This window comes from Panthera onca, chromosome E2 (assembly GCF_046562875.1).
Source record: "Panthera onca isolate mPanOnc1 chromosome E2, mPanOnc1 haplotype 2, whole genome shotgun sequence".
NCBI lineage: Eukaryota > Metazoa > Chordata > Mammalia > Carnivora > Felidae > Panthera > Panthera onca.
In genome coordinates, this window is record NC_138353.1 from 9,943,563 (window position 1) to 9,965,623 (window position 22,061).

The 22,061-nt window shown below is 46.8% G+C and overlaps 1 protein-coding gene across 3 annotated transcripts in view; it reads right to left on the reverse strand.

Annotated features, from left to right (window-relative positions):
- SAE1 (SUMO1 activating enzyme subunit 1) overlaps positions 1-22,061 on the reverse strand; it is a 72,645-nt gene that overhangs the window by 15,108 nt on the left and 35,476 nt on the right. The gene's annotated exons all lie outside the window — the stretch shown is intronic.

The following is a 22,061-nucleotide window of genomic DNA, read 5'->3' on the forward strand; positions in this document are numbered from 1 at the left end:
AAATGTGGGCCAAGTAAGAGGCGCCTGGCTGGCTGAGTCGGAAGAACGTGCAACTTTTGATCTCAGGCCCCACGTGGGGTACAGAGATTACTTAAATAAATACAACTTTATTTTGTTAAATTAAAAACCAATTTTTTTAAAATTTGTATTTTTGAGAGAGATAAATACAGAGTACGAGTGGGGGAGGGACACAGAAAGAGGGAGACAGAATCCGAAGCAGGCTCCAACTCTGAGCTGTCAGCACAGAGCCCGACGTGGGGGTTGAACTCATGGACTGCAAGTTCATGACCCGAGCTGAAGTCGGACGCTTAACTGACTGAGCCACCCAGGTGCCCCTGTTAATATATTTTAAAAATGTTTTTTATTATTTATTTTGAGAGAGAGTGCAAGTAGGGGAGGGGCACAGAGAGGGAAGAGAGAGAATCCCAAGCAGGTTCTGCATTGTCACCGGAGAGCCTGATGCGGGGCTCGACTTTCCAATCGTGACCTGAGCTGAAATCAAGTCAGACGCTTAGCCAACTGAGCCACCCAGGCTCCCCTAAATAAAACTTACAAAAAAAAAAAAAAAAAAAAAAAAAAAAAGTGGGCCAAGTGAAAGGTAACATACTCTTAATTTATTCACAAACATAGCCAGAAAGGCAATCGATAATTTTAAAAATGACTAAAATTACTGTGACGGGTGCCACAATAAGGTAACAGAGGATCCGACGTCCTCGGTAGGGTGGCATCGGTTAAGGCCTCTCTGAGGGAGCAGTTACTGAGTCGAGTGTATGTGAGTCTGGGGGGCGGGGAAGCAGGGGAGAAGCTTCAAGCAGAGGGAAAAGACCCTATTATGCCCCAGAAGACAGGTCAGGGGTGGGAGGCATCATTCTAGGCATCAGTTCAAAGGGCTGCTTCGACCAGAAAGGCCAGCCAAATGCTCAGACTCATCAGACAGCCAGGTCATTACAAACAAAACCTCCCTCGTGTGTCAACCTCCAGAACGAAGGTTTAATTTCGCTTGTGAAGCAGAGGAAAGGTTCAGATGACGGCAGCAAATCAGAGCTCCTGCATAACGAGACCCTAACGAGGTTTGAATTTTTAACCCCAACAAAAAGACACAGGAAGGAGCCTAAGACTGATCAAAGTACCGGCACCCTCTCCTGCCACCGCACCTCGTCCGCGATGTTCACCGCACACAGGGTGGATGGTGTTCTCGTCCCCCGTGCGCTTCCTGAGGCCGGCCTATGGCCAGCCCGGGGCCTCATCCCTGGGGCAACGCCCCTCCCGCATCACCCCAGCTGCTCCAGAGTGGGGGTGGAGACATGCGGACCCTGGGGCGCTGGGATAGCAACCCACACCTGGAGGGGGCTTCGCAGTTATCAAGGCGCTTCCCTTGGGGCGCCTGGGGGGCTCAGTCGGTTGAGCGCTGCATTTCGGCCCAGGTTCCATTTCAGCCCAGGTCATCATCCTGCGGTTCAGGAGCTGCAGCTCCCCAAGGGGCTCTGCGTTGACAGTGTGAAGCCTGCTTGGGATTCCCTCTCCCTCCTTCTCTGCCCCTCCCCTGCTCGTTCTCTCAAAATAAATAAACTTAAAAAAAAAAAAGTGCTTTCAAGTCTCATGGGGATTTGCGGACCGAAAAAGTGAACTCCGTCAACAAATTATACTTTCCGTCAGTACAACAGGCTCTTCCCTAAAAATTAAGGTGGATTGAAAACTGACACAATTACTTCGAGGCTCTGTACAAATTCAAGTATTTGGAAGCCACCCCAGACTAAGGAATCAGCCCTACTTGTTTTCTGAAGACTCAACTCACAAACCGTCTCAGTGACGAGCAGCCTGGCTTGACAACCAGCAAGATGGCCAAGCACAGGCTGTGGCCCGGAGGCTGAGGAGGCTGAGGCCCTGAGGCTGCACCTATGGAGGGGTGGGGGGTGGGGGGGCGAGGACTCAGGAACCACAACCGATGGCCCCCACGAAGCCCGAGGGAAGTTCCTAAGTGGGTTGTTGTGAAGTGCTCCAAACCATGAGGCCCAGGTAAAAGAAAGACCCGACCTGCCCTGGGCTGAGTTTTTCTCAGAGACAGGCTCCCGGTCCAAATTTCTCTGGCAACCTTCACACTCCCAGGACGGGGCTCTGCAAGTCGGGAACTTTGAAGAATGGACTCCAGAGTATCTGTTTTGAATATCGTTCCTTTCCTCTCTTCCAACAGCAGAGCTCCTAGAACCTTCCATTCTACCTGAGCACTTGGCAGCGGACTCCGAGCTGCTGACAACGTGGATGCTGGCTAGCACTGTCCTGCCATCACCTAAGCCTCACTTCGAACTCGGCAGATGTGCTACTGGAATTCCAATTTGGAGAAAATAAATGCAGCTGCAGAAGAGGCATTTGGGGGCAGGGTGGAGAAGGTGGCAGGAGCGGCCGTTAAATCCCTGTTTAGCGCAAGCCTCTTTTTCAACAATGTCCTGTGAAGATAAAGGAACGTGGGAATTTGCTAGTGTGGCCAAAACGAGGCTACTCTGAGCGGACTGTATCGAATGTCATCATCATTCCCATCGATCACTCCCGAGAGGACACGAGGACAGACCCAGAATGAGTTACCAGTGTTGCCTGAGCAGTGACAGAGGCAATGGCAAGCGTGGGCCGCTCAAACTGCCCAATCCAAGGCCCTGTGGCAACCGTGTGGAAACTGAGGGAGGCTGCTTGATTTCCAGCCGTCAGGGCGGTGGGCAGCAGGAGCCCCACGCTGGCCGCCTCCAATGCCCCTCACTTCTGTGTCACTGGGACAGAAGCACCAACTGTCATGAGGGATCGGGAGAAGAGAATTTTTTCAGCCCCACCGCAAAACTTTTCATCTTCTGGTTAGACAATACAGCTCCTGGAACAAAGTTCACACCATTCTGATAACTACAGCACAAACAGTGCCTACAACGTGCCAAACACTACTACTCTAAACATTTTACGTGCGTTACCACTCCTCCACAATGACCTGGGGAGGTAGGTAGGTCCGATTAAGCTCCCCACTTTATTGATAAAGAAACTGAAGCTCAAAGAGATTAAGTGGCTTGTTCAACACAACTGCCAATAATAAGCAGTGGAGCAGAAATACCAATTAAGGTCTGGCTTCCTAATCTGTGTTTCTTAACCCTAATCGAATCCAGAAGAAATGGCCAGAAAATCAGGAACACAACCCCAAGGGTTCCAAGTGGTCTGGCTCTTCGCCCCGACCTCAGGAGGACTCCCACATTTGACCACTTTTTTGTGAGATGCACTTTCCAGATGGGTCCTGCCCTCTCCTCTCCCAATTGGTCCATTAATTCTAAGTTCTTAATTCAATGGGTGAGAAGCAGAGGCAGAGGCCACAAGTAACCATGCCCGTTAATCTTCGGAGTGTAAGACTAGCTTCATCTCAGGAAGAGGGAAGATGTGGCACAAAGAGAGCAAAGGCAGCCAGCAGCTGGCCCCGCTGTTTCTCTGGGCCCCTTGCCCGGTCCTGGTGCAGGCCGCCTGGCCAAGGGCCGGCAGGCCGGCACCGTCCAGATACCTCACTGACCACATCTGAAGTCCTCTCAGGGCCTCTGGGAAGGGGGCCAGTCCGTCCAGCCACTTACTTGCAGCAAAGCAAACAGAAGCTGTATTTTTCACTCTTTTTCAAATGTCAGCGCTCCAGTCAGCAGGCGTGGAGGGGGACGGGGAGAAGCCCGTGTCCTGGGCAGAGAGCAGCCCCAGAACTGACCCTGTCCCCTAACAAGCTCTTGCTCATTAAATTCTCTCTTTGTTCTGCTTTTGACCCCTCCCAAATAGCCAGCCACACACACACACACACACACACACACACACACACACACACACACACAAGTTGACTCTGCATTTCTGAAGAGCACCTCCTCACCAGTTTCCAGATTATAAAACTGTTCCATTAAGATCAAATATTGTCGGGGATGGAGAGCTGCTCTGCCAAAAGATGACTCATCGAATCATATCAAAACACTGCACAAAATTAGAGTTCCAAACTTGATTAACTTCCTCTGAACCTTTTAATTAACTCAGGTTGTTAAAGTCTGGGGGAATGACATTCATCGCTACAGATGATAGGCCAGTGTCTCTGCCCAAGTTTAGGACTTGCCTGTGTAAGGGAAAAAGGCAAACTTCAAAAAGGAGAAACCAAGAACCTTTTCATATGTTAAAAGAAAATTATGTACATGTGAATATACTGCTCTTCTGTAAAAAGAAATTGACACTCAAACTCACATTTAATCTGAATCAGAACATCAGATTCATGTTACAACAGAAATTTGGAAAGCAGTATTATTAATCACTGTATTTCTTTCTGCAAATTCCTTACTACGTTTAAATGGTTGATTATATTTAGCATAATCACTAAGGCCAACGAAAAAAAACAACACTTTTATAGGGGAAAAAAGTGAAGTCAATGTTGCAAATTAGCCCCAACCCAATCGCTGTCCCCCCAAAACAGCTCAACTGAGAAGGGGGAAAAGCCACATCTACACAAAAACCTCATCTGCCTGACACCTAAAGCTTCTCTGTACCAGACGCCCTTGACCCATCTCCCCAACCTCCCACAGACCCGTTCTCAAGCTGGCTCACCCAGTGGAGACTCATCATCTCTAGGAATGGCCTGGAAATCAGCTCGAGTAAGAAAAGGAAAAGTTATCCTCCTAACCTATAGTCTATCTTTTAAGGCAAAACACTCCATCTCCTGTTTGGTCAATTGCTCTTTCAATAAATACATACCAAGGATACTAATAACTAGTATTATTGTGATCATTTCACAGCGTATGCCAATATCAAATCATTATGTTGTAACGTAAAATAGAATATTACAGGTCAAGTACACCTCCATAAAAACAAACAAATATGTGTCTGGGTGGCTCTGTCAGTAAGCGTCCGACTTTTGATTTTGGCTCAGGTCGTGATCTCACGAACCATGATCTCACATTTCTTGCGATCGAGCCCCGTGTGGGGCTCCAGGCTGACAGTGAAGAGCCTACTTGGGATACTCTCTTTCCCTTTCTCTCTGCCCCTCCTGTGCTCATGTTCTCTCTCTCTCTCAAAATAAATAAATAAACATTAAAAACAAAAAAAAGAAAAAAAAACCCCCAAAGGTGGGAACCAGAAAAGGTGCTCTGAGAGAGCACTCTTAGATAGAATGGGGTGGTCTCACTGGGCAGAACCATCTCGTCCTGACCGGCCACCAGGCCCAAAGACTGACCCTGGGCACGTTCTCACCCTTGGCACATCCACGTGCTGCTCTTCAGAGCCTGAGGAGCTTTGAAATTGGCAGACGGCAGCAGTGACGACCACAGCTTTGGGGCCAGGCTGCCTGGGTTGGATCCCGATTTTTCCACTGTGACCTTGTGCAAGTGACAACACCCAAGTTGCTCTGTAAAATGGGAATCCTAAGTGCACTTCCCTTACGGGGTTTAAGAAGTGAAGTTAATACCCTGAGAGCAGCCAGGACAGCACAGGGAGCAGCGTAAGCACTGGGTAAATGACACTACTCTGGAACGGCGGCTCTTCCGCGGTCTCCGTAAACCCAGCTTGCACGTCCCCAGAGAAACTGACACACTTCACGCTGAAATCTCCCACTTAACTCTTATTACCATCGCTAATTCAGCTGTCAGCTCTGGAGACTAGAGAGACTCGGCTCTGAACAATCCTGATACTCTCCACACCCTACACTCTTTCCTCCGATGCTTGGACCTCAGTAGGGCATTTTACAGGCGTCTATAAATTCACTTGTGCAAGGACTGACCTGTCTCCTCTCCTGGATTTTTGTGCTTGTGGGACAGAAACCATATCTGCTTTGTTCACTATTCTCTACTTAATGCCCAGCACAGGGCACGCCCCACGGTGGGCACTGAGAAAATATCTGCTCTGTGGGAAGCCTCAATGTTTGGCCAAGGAAGAAAAAGTCACACAGAGGAGGGCTCACAACAACTGACACAAGGTCCTCACACATCCTAACTAACCAGGCCTGCTTTTCTACTAACAGAATTTAACAGAGTTTTCAAGATAGCCAGGATGGATCTGTTCCTTACCATGTCATTTACAAACACAGTAGATCTGGAAGGTCCAGCAAGAAACAAAAAAAGATACACAGTGCACCACGTGTGCCCTCAAGAGGGAAACAAGATGAAGTCTGGCTTTCAAGGCCATAGCTGAGGGTTAAAGGTGCAGAAAAGCCAGCCAATGGGCATGAAGCTCAAAGGAGGGGGACAGAGCTGGATTGGAGAAGGCAGGGACATTTCACTGGGAGTTTGGCCCTCTCAAACTCTTTCCTACCTTTGGAGGCACCTGGTCATCTGCTCAGCTCAGTTCCACAAGACTTACCTTACACCCCCCCCCCCCACACACACACATTTTTTAAAGTTTATTTATTTTGAGAGAGGGAGAGAGCAAGTAAGCAGGGAAGGGGCAGAGAGAGGGAGGGAGGGAAGGAGAATTCCAAGTAGACTCTGCACTGTCAGGGCAGAGCCCAAGGCAGGGCCAGAACTCACAAACCATGAGATCACGACTTGAGCCCAAGTCAGACACTTAACTGACTAAGCCACCCAGGCGCCCCCCCTTCCCCCTTCTTTTACCCCACTCTTTAACGCAGAAACTTATAAGTAGGTATTTGCATGCATTCATTCATTCATTTTTCATCCACAAACATTTCCTGAGCACCTGCACTCCACGCCCACACCCTGTGCTGAGCTGTGCTGGAGGCCCAGAAGGGACCCAGACAGCCCCAGGCCCTGCAATCCAGAGGGCATGCTCATAAGCCCTGAATGTCACCACTGCCACAGAGTGCTTCGATCTTGCTCTCCAGAGAGGCTCCCCGCTGGAGCGGCCTCAGGCTTGCTCTGAAATGCCCCTCCAGAGCTCCAAGTCCTAGCCACCATTCACCAGAGAAATCCGGTGTAGGACCTCATCACGTATCAGCTCAAAACAGAAAAGAAAGTTGCCTGTTATTTACGTCTCACTTTCTTCTGAAAAGCATCTGAAGTAGCTGCGTGGAAGCTGTTGGTGGGGGGAAGGAAAGGAGAGTGCTACTTCTCAGAAATGACCTGAAAACAAGATGACATGTTTTGCCTACCAAATTAAAGGCCAAGGTTACTCAACCTAAGCAAGAAGGCAGAGGGCACTGCTCTGTCACTCAGAGCTCTGGTGGGCGTGTACATGCTCAGTAAACCGTGAGAAAATGTGGTTCACAGGATCTTTATGAAGGGTCGTGACCCTTGGCCAGTGACTGAATTATGTATAAATGGTCACTGCTACGTTATTTATACCGCTGAAAATCTGGAAATAGCCTCACGTTAGGTGACAGGATGGTTACATAAAACATATGTTGAGAGGTTGGAATAGTATTCAACTATTAAAATTATGTTTAAGCAGGTTTTAGTCACATGGGTTTTACAACATTTAGGTTTAAAACAAGTCCTACAGGAGCACTGGTTGGCTTGGTCAGTGGAGTGTGTGACTCTTGACCTCGGGGTTGTGAGTTCGAGCCCCACGCTGGGTGTGGAGATTACTTAAAAATAAAATCTTAAAAAAAATTGTTTTAATGTTTATTTGTTTTTGAGAGAGACAGAGAGACAGGGTGACAGCAGGGGAGGGGCAGACAGAGAGAGAGGGGGACACAGAACCTGAAGCAGCTGTCAGCACAGAGCCCGACACAGGACTCGAACCCACGAACCGTGAGATCATAACCCGAGCTGAAGTCGGACACTTAACTGACTGAGGCACCTGGGCACCCCAAAAACACAATCTTAAAAAAAAAAAAAGAAAAAAGAAAAAAAGTTCTCGGGTGCCTGGGTGGTTCAGTTGGTTAAGCATCCAACTCAGGTCATGATCTCTCAGTTCATGAGTTTGAGCCCCAAGTCAGGCTCTGTGCTGATGGTGTGGAGCCTGCTTGGGATTCTCTCTCTCCTTCCCTCTCTGCCCCTCACACACACGCCGTCTCTCTCTCAAAATAAAATAAGTCCTATTATAGCCTATATTCAAAATGCACTCCACCACGTGGAGATAAAATAGAATGAGGCAGGTACAACTATCACCACTCTGCTCTAGAGGTGGGAAACGGAAGCTTAGAGGCTCAGAGTCACAATGGACTCAAAGGTCACCACCACACACACTCGGAACCTCAATGTTACACTGCCTTCCTGGGAATAGAGACAAGGTAGGAAAAACGCTAGTCAGCAAGAAAAAAAGCACTTCCAATGGATTTGGCTCCCCACCCCAGAGCCCACCAGTTTAGAATAATGCAAACCACTCACTCAGTCAAACTCCGGTCCAGCCAAATATTCTAGTTCTCCTTTAAAAAATGTCAAGTGATTCCTGAGCTAGAATCTCACCTTTGAAAGTAGAACAGTATGCAAAGACTGTAACTCATAAAAAGAGAAGGACAAAGAAATTCTCAAATGCAGAGGCAAATTATGCGGAGGGCGAGGAGAGAGACCCACAGCCCCCCGCCGCAAGGCCCCTTCTCTATCAGCTTTGCCAACCTCAGCCTCCACCCACAGAGGGGTTCTGACAGGGCCCTCTGCATTCACACTCACCCTGCCTGGTCACAAGCAGCAGGGAGACAGGGCCTTTTCTCTAGCCCAGCACTTGAGTGGCACATGACCTTGACTCTGGGCATCTGCTGCTCTCTGCCAACTGCTCTTACCGAGGGAAGATGGCACAGGACATTCCCGTGACCGTTGTCTGACAGTCAGAGAAAAGATGGGAGGCGCCAGACAAGAACTGCAGCTGGGCCGGGGGCCCGAGACGAGCGCAAGCACAGGCTGATGTCGGGGGTGGGGGAGACGCCGGGGCCGCAGAGCAGACAACCAGGCAGGTCTCACCGACAATGCTGCCCATTATTACGGTCTGCTCTTAGGGGCCTCGGGTTCCCATCTGCCAAGTGGAATAAGGAAATGTCACAGGGCTTTTGAGAAGTTCAGATTTTTAAAACAGACATAATGCCATTATTAGTAATGCTAATATAGTCGACCCTTGAACAACACAGGGGTTTAGGGGCATTTGGCTCTCCAAAAACTTCACTACGAATAGCCTACTGTTGACTAGAAGCCTTACAAACAATATAAACAATAGTATTTCATGGTATGTGTGTTATATACTGTGTTCTTACTATAAAGTAAGCAAGACAAAATAAAATATTAAGAAAATCACGGAGAAGAGAAGAGAAAACCCATTTTACGCTACCGCCCTGTATTCATCGAGAAAAACTTCACGTGTAAGTGTACCCACACATTTTAAATCTGTGTTGTTCAAGGGTCCCTTGTAATGAAAATCTGACTGCGGGGGGCAATGCTTGAACACGTACTAGGTTTGGTGACCCTGGACAAATGACTTAGCCTATCTAAGACTCAATACCCTCATATGAAAGTGGATGATCATAGTAAGACATGCTCTCACAAGGGCATTATGAAGATTTAACGCGATTGTGACACAGGTGAAACACTTACTTAATCAACAATTACGAATGCACAATATATGCCGGGCCTTCATTTAATCCTTGCGACCCAATGAGGCAGACTTAGGGTTCTACCCGTTTGTCAGACTGAAGAGTGGAGCAGGTGCCTCACCAGGGTGGGTTTTCTCGCCAGACTACCTGCTGCCGGCTGGAAGGTGCCAGACCACACTTACGGGTCACCTCTGCCCTTCCCCTCACCTCTCTTCTCTCACATGGCACTGCCTTCCTTTCTGAATGACTGTGGTCTGTGTTCTCTACCACTGATAAGGCAGTGGCACCAAAAAACCCAAACAACAACAACAAAAAAACCCCACTGCTTTTCTTCTTTCACCCTTCCTACAAATTATTTTTAAACATCTGCGGTCATGACAGCAGCAAATCAACAAGCACTCAAGTGTTGGCCCCGTTATCGGAACTCATTTCCCTGTGGCTGTCTCCTCCTCAGTAGTTCTTGTCATTGATGGACACCAAAACACCCACTGGGGAATGCCAGGCCCAAACAGCGATGGCTGCCTCTGACCCGGTTCGCAAAGGTTGTTAAGTTCTAAAATAAGAAGTTCCTTCTGGGGTGCCTGGGTGGCTCAGTCAGTTGAGCGTTCAACTTTGGCTCAGGTCATGATCACATGGTTCATGAGTTTGAGCCCCGCGTCAGACTCACTGCTGTCCGTGTGGAGCCTGCTTCAGATCCTCTGTCCCCTTTGCTCTTTGCCCCTCCCCTGCTCACGCACACACACTCTTTTTCTCAAAAATTTAAAAAAAAAAAAAAAAAAAAAAGAGAGAGAGAGAGAGAGAACTGATCACCAAATCAAGCTGAGGTCTAGAGACCAAGACAATTACGTATCATTACATATCATAAAAGCAGACAGATAAGTAAGGAGTGTGGTGGGGGCAGGGAAAACTAAAGCAGGAGGGATCAAAGAAATAAAAGTTTTCTGAAGTCTACAATAGTTGACAAATCATCAAGACACCTTGCAACAGAATCCATACAGAGATGAAGAATGAGGTATAAGATACTAGAAAGTTCTAGAGGCACCCAGCTAGCTCAGTTGGTGAAGCATGTGCCCCACACTGGGCATAGAGGTTACTAAAAAATAAAAAAAAGAAAGAAAAGAAAAAGCTCTAGAAGAATACACAATGAATGGCGGTTTCCTCTGAGGTATCTGAATATTCTGATATGTTTCACCTTTACAATTTAAAAAAGGAGAAAACAGAACTATTTCAAAGGCTCAAGGATACAAGATCGTCAGGAGTATAAAGTTATCAAACTTTCCTCCATTTCTACAAAGGCCACTAAGTGAAGGAACTGACGTCAAGGCCAGGAAATACCTAGCAGGGCTGGGACCTGAACTTCTTCCTTCAGATCAACGCTGGAGACTTCAATGCTTAAGTGACTGAGAAGATTCTACTGGTGGAGAAAGGAAATGTGAACTCCAAACTTGGGACTGGCTAGATTCACAAACCAAGATTAGCCAACTTAGAAAAGATCCTAAACTCCCTGAGGGAGGTCCTTAACCTTGCAAGCTCCTAGCAGACACAGGAGCTGCTTGCTCCGTGGACATGGGGGGTCCAAGGAGAGTGCAAACACTTCTCAATCCTTTACATGCTTAGGGCACAGTCTTGCAGCCAAGTGTGGGGCTTCCAGGTAATTCTGGTCTGGTGGCATAGTGGGGGAAAGGACAAAGACTATGCAAATTGGCACCATCTAGGTGGCTTTACATGAGCCCAAAGAAATTAATGAAGCCACAGATTAAGAATTAGCAAAATTCTTCAAACTTGGGACAGGTGGCCTCAGCAATCAATTCACATTTACCAAGGCTCTGCATCTGGCCTGTGCAGGACAGTCAAGAGACAAGGGAGCCCACAAGACAGACGTCAAGTCAGCTATGTTGTCAGGAGGGTGGTATGGGATTACCAAGGAAGGAAACGCAACTCAGATAAGGGGAGTTAGGTTCCTGGAGGTAACGCTGGAGCTGGGCGATGAGAGTAAGAGGGAAGGGCTGAAGCAGGATGTTGCAGGCAGAAGGAATGGAAATGTGTGTAGAAATGAAGGGATGACAACATGGGGTGACAGCAAGTAGTTCAGTAAGAATGTAGGGCTCGGGGCACCTGGGTGACTCAGTCGGTTGAGCGTCCGACTCTTGATTTTGGTTCCGGTCATGATCTCTCGGTTCGTTGAGTTCAAGCCTCACATGGGGCTCTGCGCTGACAGTGCAGAACCTGCTTGGGATTCTCTCTCTCCCCCTCTCTCTCTGCCCTTCCCCCACTCACACTGTCTCTCAAAATAAATAAATAACTTAAAAAAAGAAAAAGAAAAAGAGGCCAGCAGGTCCTAGGTCTAGGATGCCAATCCAGGGAGTTTAAATTGCATCCTGATGGGAAAAAAGATGCATGGAAGGATTTCACTTTTTAGACAGATCAGTCTGGTGACTGGAAATGGATTAGGAGGAGGGACTCTGAAAGCAGAGGCTGGTAAAAGGACTATGCCACGGATGAAGGCTGCTGGCGAGAGACAATCCTATGGGAAAACTCAAGATCATCTCAATAGGAGGGAGGCATCTGGCTGGACTCTGGCATCAGAGTGCTTGTCTGGGGCTTTAGGTGAAAGGAGCCACCAATCAAGCATTTGAACTTGACAAAAGCTCCGCAGAAGAGAATACAGCAAATAGGTTGGAATAAAACTTACAGCTCAATTTGGAGCACTGGTTTCCAACAGATTCATTCTGTGTATACACAGACAGCATGTTGGGACACCTCATCTTTAATCCAGCCCACAACCAACAATGAGGGTCAGTAGGGGGAAATGACTTGCAGAGGCCACTATCTAGATCTATGCCTTTAGCCCCGCCTAGTACTTGTCCTCAGGCTACCATTTGTATTTTTTAATAAGGTCCTGCCCAGCTCCAGACAGAACTTAAAGGCTTGCTTGGAGTGTGAACTGTTTACATGTAAATACACCCCCTGAAGTCTGCCTACCACTCCTGCTTGACAGAGGAGAAATTCTTTTTTGCGGAGCAAAGGCCCATAAATGGAGGCCATCCCAGCCTTGCACAGCATCTCCTGCCTGATTCACCAAGGCTTTGCTGTTCTCACCGGTGATAAGCGGTATTTCTCTCCCAGCAAGGGTCACTCGGCACCCCTGAAAATCTAGGGCATCTATATGGCTCTTTTCTAGAGGAACTGTACACAGAAAATAACAGATACAGATCTCCCCACCATTTGAAGAGATGATGAGGATGTACTTACTTAAACACGTCATTCTACGGACACAGCACAGATCAAAAAGCCCGTTGCAATGATTACTCATCAGCTATAAAATATTAACATAATTCCAGGTGCTGAGAATTAGTTCTTTTGGAGATTGTTCTCGCTTTTCATTATTTTTAGCTTTTGAAATACTTTTTTGACATACAGAAAAACTAGACAGAATTCCTGTATAACTTCACTAGATTCCCCAAATGTTAACATTCTTCCGTGTTTATCAGTATTTCTTTATATCTATACATACTTCTATTTTCCTGAATGATCTGGCATTTAGCCCTAAATACTTCAGAGTGTATTTCCTAAAAACAAGAACATTCTCCGACATCACCACAAAACAATTAGGCAAACTAGGAAATTAACCTTGATAGGATATTATCTAACCTACACATCTTTTTCAAATTTTACCAACTGTCTCACTAATGTCCTTGAGAGCAAAAGGAAAGAAAACTCTCCCGCTTTCCAATCTAATCCAGAATCCTACATTCCATTTAGTTAACCAGGCTCTCTCTTCCCCTTTAATCTGGAACGAGAATTCTTCGGTCCTTAGTGACACCTGGAAGAGTACAAGCCATTTACTTTGTACAATATTCTTCCATCATTGTTTGTCTGAGGTTTCCTCATAATCAGACTCACATCACCCACTTTGGACAGGGAGTTCGGACTGCTGGTGTGTCCTTCTCAGTGCATCCTCTCAGGAGGCATGAGCTCTATCTGTCCCATTTCTGGAGCATCGGCTTTGATCTCTTGGTTGAGATACAATCTGCCAGGGCTCTCTAAAGTCTCTCTCTGCAATCAGTTAAAAACTAACTTGGGGGGTGGCAGCACTTGGGTGGCAACTCAGTCAGTTAAGCATCTGACTCTTGATTTCAGCTCAGGTCATGATCTCAGGGTTTATGAGACGGAGCTCGGCACTGGGCTTTGCGCTGACAGCGCACAGCCTGCTTGAGATTCTCTCTGCCCCTACACCGCTTGTGCACTCTCTCTCAAAATAAACAAACATCAAAAAAAAAAATAAAATAAAAACTACCTTGGGAAGAGATACCGCTTCTGTTTCACAGCAAACCTTCCCATTAGTTTTAGCATCCATCAAGGATTCTTGACGGAGACAATTTTTACTACTACGGTCATGGTCATATACAGATTTTGCTTTATTCTTCTATGGTGGGGGGGTGGGGGGAGAACTTTCCCCTCCCCCCATCTATTTACTTATTCACTTAAGTATCAACAAGATTCATGGACTCTTTTTTATTCTGTGGGTTATAATGTTTCTTTGACCCATATTCTTTTATTTTTATTTTTTAAATTAATTTATTTAAGGATTATAATCTATTGTTTACTTGATCCTCCAACTTTCCCAGATTTCACCAGGAGGAGCCCCTTCAAGTTGACTCCTGTGTCCTTGACATGACCTGTCATTCTTTGAGTGCTTCCTTACTTTCTGGCATAGAATGTTCCCAGCTCACCTGCAATTTTCCAACCCAAGCCCCAGAAACAGCCATTTCTCTGAGCTCAGATCTTGGGAGATCAACAATCAGGGTCTGGGCACGAGGCGTATTCACGGCTTGCTACCAGAGTGTCTTTGCTTCTCAGCCCTCTCAGCAAACAGAACTAGGAAATACATACATATCACGTGAAGACACATACATACACATGTCTATTTGTGTACCTACACAGAAAAACCAGAGTTTACCTGGTGACTCCAATTCCCATCTGATCCCACAGGGCTCTTCCTAGACTCTCCCACCTTCCATACTTCTAGGAACTCCCTTTTCTGGCAATAATTCTCATCATTCACAATGTATTTACCAATTTGCTCCATTCTAGAACTAACTAGTTTCAGAAGTGCTAACCCATATACCACTGTGAAAAACAAACCAGCTAACTTGAGTCCAGTATTTGTTTATAGTTCTTTTTTGTTCAGTCTGAGAGTATATATTCAAAAACTACCTGGGTTAGTTCCTTTTTTCCTGCCTCAGTGTAGTAATGGCCCCATTCAAAATAAATACTTAATATGTTGTAAAGTAAGAACACAACGAGTGACCCAAAGCTGTGACACAGGACACGGGATGGCCTTCTCTGTGGCAGTGTCCCTCTAACTGGCTGAGCCTTCAGAAACCGGGGGGCTGCACAAACATGCAGAGATGCCAGCCTCACCTAGTTACTTCCATCCCCTAAATCTGAGCTAGAACCTGGGTATCTGTATTTTTCAAATGTTCCCTAAGGGATTCTGACATCCTGCCAGTTGGGGAATGACTTGCTATTAAGAATAAAAGCCTGGGGGCGCCTGACTGGCTCAGCTGAAAGAGCGTGTGGCTCTTGATCTTGGGGTTGTGAGTTCAAGCCCCACACTGGGTGTAAAGATCACTTAAAAATCCAATCTTAACAAAAAGAGAGAGAGAGAGAGAATTAAAGGCTGAAAAGCAGGGCCCTGATGACCTTCCCTCCAGCCAGCTCCCGGCGAGCTCCAGCCTCGCTACACCATGGTCTTGGCGCCAGCGACCTGGTGCAGAGACTGCTCGTCCACCTGCTATATTCTTGCCTCTCTTCAGCCCCTAGCAAATCCCTTCTTTTTCTTTAAATTTTTTTTTCTAATGCTTATTTATTTTTGAGAGAGAAAGATACAGAGTGTGAGTGGGGGTGGGCAGAGAGAAAGAGAGACAAAGAATCGGAAGCAGGCTCCAGGCTCTGAGCTGTCAGCACCGAGCCCGACGCGGGGCTCGAACTCAGGAATAGTGAGATCATGACCTGAACCAAAGTCGGACATTCAACCAACCTGAGTCATCCAGGTGCCCCGCCCCCCTCGTCTTTAAAAGCCAGCTCAGATGTCTCATCCTCTGTGAAGACTTTCCAGCTCCCCGAAGACGGCCAGACCCCCAGTTCCCTGAGCTCCGTGGCAGTTTATTACGGAGTAATTCACACAGGCTGGAGAACAGAATAGCACAACACGACCGCCATCTCCACGGCTCTGGTACAGCTCTCCTCAAGAGGAGGAGAACTGTTTATGTTTCTCTTTTCCACTGGCAAGGATCTGATGAGGATTCCCAGGCACAGGATCTGGCACATAGCAGGTGCTCAAACAATGTTTGGTTAAGATTATTTTCAGCTTTAATTCTATGGCTCAAAAATGGCCTAAGTACTTTTCCACAACTCATCAGAACAGAGACTAAGAAAGTTCAGATTGCCAAGGATTCTCTGCTAAGTAATTCTCATCTTGTGATGAAGGCCATTTCTTCCTGCTCTGGGCTAAACCTGCATGGTATTGGTTCATGCTGGTACGTGAATGCTGTTTCCATACTAGACCTGATATTTTTAGCACTCCTGTTATGATAAACTCACAGTAACCTCAAAAAGAACAAATCAAAGTCAACTTTTTGCCACAGGAAACCAGCTCACGCTTAATGTTTTGCAACATGCCATGGGAGAATAATAAAAAGATGAGACCTTTTGCTCACAGATGGTGAGGCCAACTCTCAAGATAGTGGAAAAATGCAGCAGGAAGCATGCAGTCTGGCCACTGTCTTATGAAGTAAACTGGAAAAACACTCGACACCCAAACGAGGCAAACACACACACACACACACACACACACACACACACACCCCAGGGCAGCTGCTTCATCAGAGGCTGTTGTGAATGGGGTGGTAAGAAACTCCTCCGTGTGAGGGGCAGGCCAGGGCGACGTGGGAATCAAGAGTCTGATGGGTGCCTAGAGGAGCAGGCTGGCAAGATGGTCCTCCAGGGACATCAGCGGGCAGGCCCTTCTCCCTCTAGAGGGGAGCAAATGACCAGAGGAGCCCGAGTCAGTCACTAGGGCAAAAAAATAGTTCTTTATGGAACACCTACTATATGCTCCACAGGACAATGGGGACACAAAGTCAGGTTCCCTGTGAGGTCTTCTCAGGTGTACATCATAGCCAAGCAAGCACTCCATCCTCATTAGGAACTCCTAAGGTTTCATGAGATGTGTAAGACACCATCCTAGAAAGGCTCTCAGGAACAAATTCCAAGGCCTAGGAAAAACTGAAAACAACCTACATGGCCTTTTAAGATGGAACTGGTCACAAACAATGGTACACCCAAAGGAACACTACACATCATGCAGCCAACAAGACATGTGAGGTCACTCTATATATGCTCCAAGATCTCTCCAGATCATGTAAGGCCATCCGGTGAAAAAAAGCAAGCTGCCCGACAGCGTTGAAAAGTTTGGTTACATACACACATGCGTGATTGTAATTGTTAATCATTTTGCAAGAAGACAGGCAACACATTCTTAGTAGTTTCCCTGACAAATTGGAAGAGGTGTGGAAATAGGGAGGGCTTAATGAAGAAAACTTACTTTTTTACATCACTGGGAATTCTCTGAAAATTGCTTACTGTGATATTATTCCCAACAAAAATAAAACTCAAGTGTTTTTTAGGGAAGGAAGAAAACTATCTGGGTCAGAATTCAGAGCACCTCTGTGCCTAATATATACTTGAACCAGGGTTTTTTGTACTGTAGTGGCCATCCTATTTCCCTAAAAGGTAGAGCTCCTGATCTGAAAGGTAACGAAATCACTTAGAGGTGCATGTAACAGATGTGAAGAGCAGAGTCCATGGGTCAAACAGACCTCATGGTCTCAATCCTGGTTCTGTCTATAAAACCCAGCATATGCCTGAGCAAATCACAGCCATGCTCAACCTTGGTCTCTTTCAACAAAGCGGGGCAACAACCACACTTCAAAGGATGTCATGATAATGGAAGACAATATGTCAGATGCTCAGCATGGTGCCAGGCAAGGCAGCAAGTAGTGAAATGCACAATAACCACTCTCACATGCCACACGAAAACCACAGTAGTGTCTAGAAAGTTGACCGTTCACCTGGATATTCCCCAAGGCCATCCCACACCCTGAAGTCAAATGTTAACACTGTTTGACTTTATAAAACAAAAGCAAGGCCATTTTAGAATTACATCAATTTCAGGTATACAAACCTTGACTTAAAAAAAACAAACAGCTGGGGTGCCTGGGTGGCTGGGTCAGTTAAGCATCCGACTTCAGCTCAAGTCATGATCTCATGGTGAGTTCAAGCCCCACATCAGGCTCTGTGCTGACAGCTCAGAGCCTGGAGCCTGCTTTGGATTCTGTGTCTCCCTCCTTCTGCTCGTGCTCTGTCTTTCTCTCTTTCTCTCTCAAAAATAAGTAAACATTAAAAACAAAATTAAAAAAAAAAATACAAAAATCTTCTCTGGGAATGCAAGCTGGTGCAGCCACTCTGGGAAAACAGTATGGAGACTCGTCAAAAAACTAAAAATAGAACTACCCTATGACCCACCAATTGCACTACTACGTATGTGGTTTCAAAGGGGCACATGCACCCCAATGTTTATAGCAGTGCTATCAACAATAGCCCAAGTATGGAAAGAGCCCAAACGTCCATCGATGGATGAACGGATAAAGAAGATGTGGTATACATATATATAGCAGAGTGTCACTCGGCAATCAAAGAGAATGAAATCTTGCCATTTGCAACTACGTGGATGGAAGTGGAGGGTATCATGCTAAGCGAATAGACAAGAGAAAGACAAATATATGATTTCACTCCTATGAGGACTTTAAGATGCAAAACAGATGAACATAGGGGAAGGGAGGCAAAAATAATATAAAAACAGGGAGGGAGACAGAACATAAGAGACTCTTAAATATAGAGAACAAACTGAGGGTTACTGGAGGGATTGTGGGAGGGGGGATGGGCTAAATGGGGAAGGGGCACTAAGGAATCTACTCCTGAAATCAGTGTTGCACTAGATGCTAACTAATTTGGATGTAAATTTTAAAAAATAAAAAGTAAAACCAGTTAAAATTAAAAAAAAATCTCAGTCCTCCTCAGTATCTGATCAGAAAATATTCTGAAGAAGAGTCAAAAGAGAATATTAAATAGTACAGAAGTCATGCCCCTGACACTCACCTCTCCCATTCACCATCTCATTACCTTTCTTAGAGCTGAGGAAAGGCAGGGTTATTTATCCCTTAGCTCCCTTAAGCCCAAGTCAGTAACCTAGATTGGAAGCTCACATACCAAAGGTTAAGCCAGCTGAGCTAGGCGCGGAGCTGTGATCTGAGCTCAGCTCTGGTAGTCCCCAAAGTCTGTGCTTTTTCCATGACACGAGACCATCAGCCTCTATTCGGGCTGTGCTTTTATTGCTATGGTTAGCAATCAAAACAGACTGGGCAAAAATAATGATTCTAGTTAAAAGTGAACTTCAGGACTACCTAGAGGATATTCTGTTTGAATTAATGAAATGATTTCTAGAACTCTTTTATTTTTTTTTATTTTATTTTTTTTTAACATTTTATTTATTTTTGAGACAGAGAGAGACAGAGCATGAACAGGGGAGGGTCAGAGAGAGGGAGACACAGAATCCGAAACAGGCTCCAGGCTCCGAGCTGTCAGCACAGAGCCCGACGCGGGGCTCGAACTCACGGACCGCGAGATTGCGACCTGAGCCGAAGTCGGCCGCTCAACCGACTGAGCCACCCAGGCGCCCCTAGAACTCTTTTAAAAGAAGCACACTTAGAATAAGTAAATATTCTGGTATAAATCATAGGTCAATAAAGTTGTTAATTAAGGGGCTCCTGATTGACTCAGTCTGTTAAAGCGGCTGACTTCAGCTCAGGTCATGATCTCGCGGTCCATGAGTCCAGCCCCACGTCGGGCTCTGTGTTGACAGCTCAGAGCCTGGAGCCTGCTTTGGATTCTGTGTCTCCCTCTCTCTCTGCTCCTCCCCCGCTCACACTCGCTCTCTCTCTCTCTCAAAACTAAAGAAAAATTTTTAAAAAGTAAATAAATGTGACACTATTCCAAAATAAAAAATAAAAAAGTTATTAATCAAAAGTATAAAAATAATAAACAGAAATACAAGCCACAAGAAGTTCGTATTTTATTGGATACACTGATTATTTAGACTGAGAAAAGATTTTAGCGACAGGCTCGCCAACTTAGTCTTATCATTTTATAAGTGAGGGGTCAAAGTCCTAGAGAGGCAAGTTATTTGCCCAAGGTTACAAAGACAGTTGATGGCAAGTGTATTTGGCAGAAGGAAACTTCCCACGTAGGAGCTGGTGTGCTCTGCTGCGTGAATCCAGTGAGGTCAAATTACAGGACACTTTCACAGCTACATGAATGGCTGGGCAGAAAAACTGAAAGAAGGGGCACCTGTGTGGCTCAGTCAGTTAAAACGTCTGACTTCAGCTCAGGTCATAGTCTCATGGTTTGTGAGTTCAAGCCCCGCACCGGGCTCTCTGCTGTCAACACAGAGCTCGCTTCGGATCCTGTCCCTCCCTCTCTGCCCCTTCCCTGCTCATGCTCTCTCTCTAAAATAAACACTTCTAAAAAATCCAAAGATTTCTTTGGATGTAAGATGAAGATGATACACTCACAGAGTCAGGTCCATACCTACAGGCGGAGGGTTCTAAGCTGCTGGCGTAACCAGGTCACAAGGGCCATTTCCCTCTACTTCCAGGACTTTAGTCCAGTAGGCAGCGGAGGGTGTTAATCAAGTATGCATTCTCGGAGAAGCTCCCAGAAGCCAAATTGGCCCTCGAGCTCACTGCACCTGGAGCACGCCCTGTGGCTCCAGTTGCAGCCCTTCTGCAAAGATACAGCAGAGCCCGGAGACCAAGTGAACACATCAGCAGGGATGCGTGGACACCACACACGAAAGGTCAGAACCTGTCATCTGCTGCAGAGAGAAAAGCCCAGGAAAGGTTGTGGCGGATCTCCAAAAACAGCCAGGAAGGGCACAGGGTGGGGGGTGAAGGCACCAGCCCCTGAAGAGTCCGGAGACGTGGGTGTGAAACCCACACTACACCACTAATTTGTTCTACAGTGACGGAGACTCCCTTCCCCTCTCGTGTCACTCACTGCAAGGGTTCTGAGGCTCAGGGAAACTGGTCTGACAATCTGGACTCGTTGGCCGACGATGAGAGTCCTTCACAGCCACGTCTGCCACAGGTGAGGCGGGCAGAGGGAGGAGTGGCAAGCCCACACCTGTCATTCCTGGCCTGGAGGCGATGTGGGCCCTCCTCCTTCTAGAATTCTATGACCGTTACAGAACTGTACATGGGAAAAAGATTAAGATAGCACACTGTATGGTATGTTTCTTACTACAGTAAAAAAGTTTCTGTGACTGTTAACTAATGGACGTCGTTCAAATCCAAAGCCCTGAACCTTGAAACCGAAAACGTAACTAGTACCACTTAGAAGAGAGAAGTAAACAAACACAGGGGATGTATTACCCAACAAAGTGTCACAGGCAGAAAATTAAAATCCAGTGGGAATAGCGACTCAAGTATGGAATTAAGGGAAACTGAGTCAATCCCAAAACTTCTCCGCAGTTGCAAAGTACTCATGCCAAAAACAAAAACCCCAAAACAAAACCAAAGCCCCCAACTTCACAGACAACGCAGGTCTCTAAGACTTCCTTGCTTTGCGTGGAGCCTTTTGCCCGTATACAAGCCTCACAAAAATCCCATGAGGCAAGTGCTATTAACACCCCCAAGGTCAGAGGTGAACTTGAGTGAGCTTCAGGGAATCTAACTCCGTGGCTATCAGCCACCAAAAACAATGACAAAACCAGGACTGAGAAACCAGATCTGTTCTGAACAACCGTGCACCACTGCCTGCCGTAGAGGTCACAGCACTAAAACGACAGCTTCTTCCTCGCGACGCTCTATTCCCCCCGCCCCTTGTAACTTCTGACGGTGAAGGCCAGCAGCGCCCGGATTAAATACAGACTTTCCCCCCACACCGTTTCCAGGTTACTAGTTCTGCCTTCCCGCCTCAGTGACGGCCTCCCAAGGGCAGGGATGACTGCAGGTCTGGGCCTTCATCGGTCCGTGCCTTTTACAACAGCTGTACGCGGGGACCGGCAGCTGCTTCACACGAGTGTGGCGAGGGTCCCATAAGCTCCTATCTAGAAGCACTCAGAACGGAGCCGGGCTGCAGCTCTCACGGGTCTCACACGGTATTAGGTGTCAGGGTCCTACCTCCCTTGTCACCGCCAACCGGCATCCTCTTAGATAAAACACTGAGCCTTTCTAGGTCTCTGTTTCCTCACCTCAAGAGACCAAGCTGGGGAGAACTCCCACCCTGTCTACCTCACAAGGGTGCTGTGATGAGGAGATGGGAGGAGAAAATACTCTAGAAGCTGCAAAGGGCTAGATCACGTTCTCACCATGGCGCTGACGCTAGCGGCTGGATAACCTTGTTCGTCGGGGGCTGTCCTGCACCATGGATATTTAGCAACATGCCTGCCCTCTCCCCACCCCACCTGCCCCCAGCCCGAGCGACC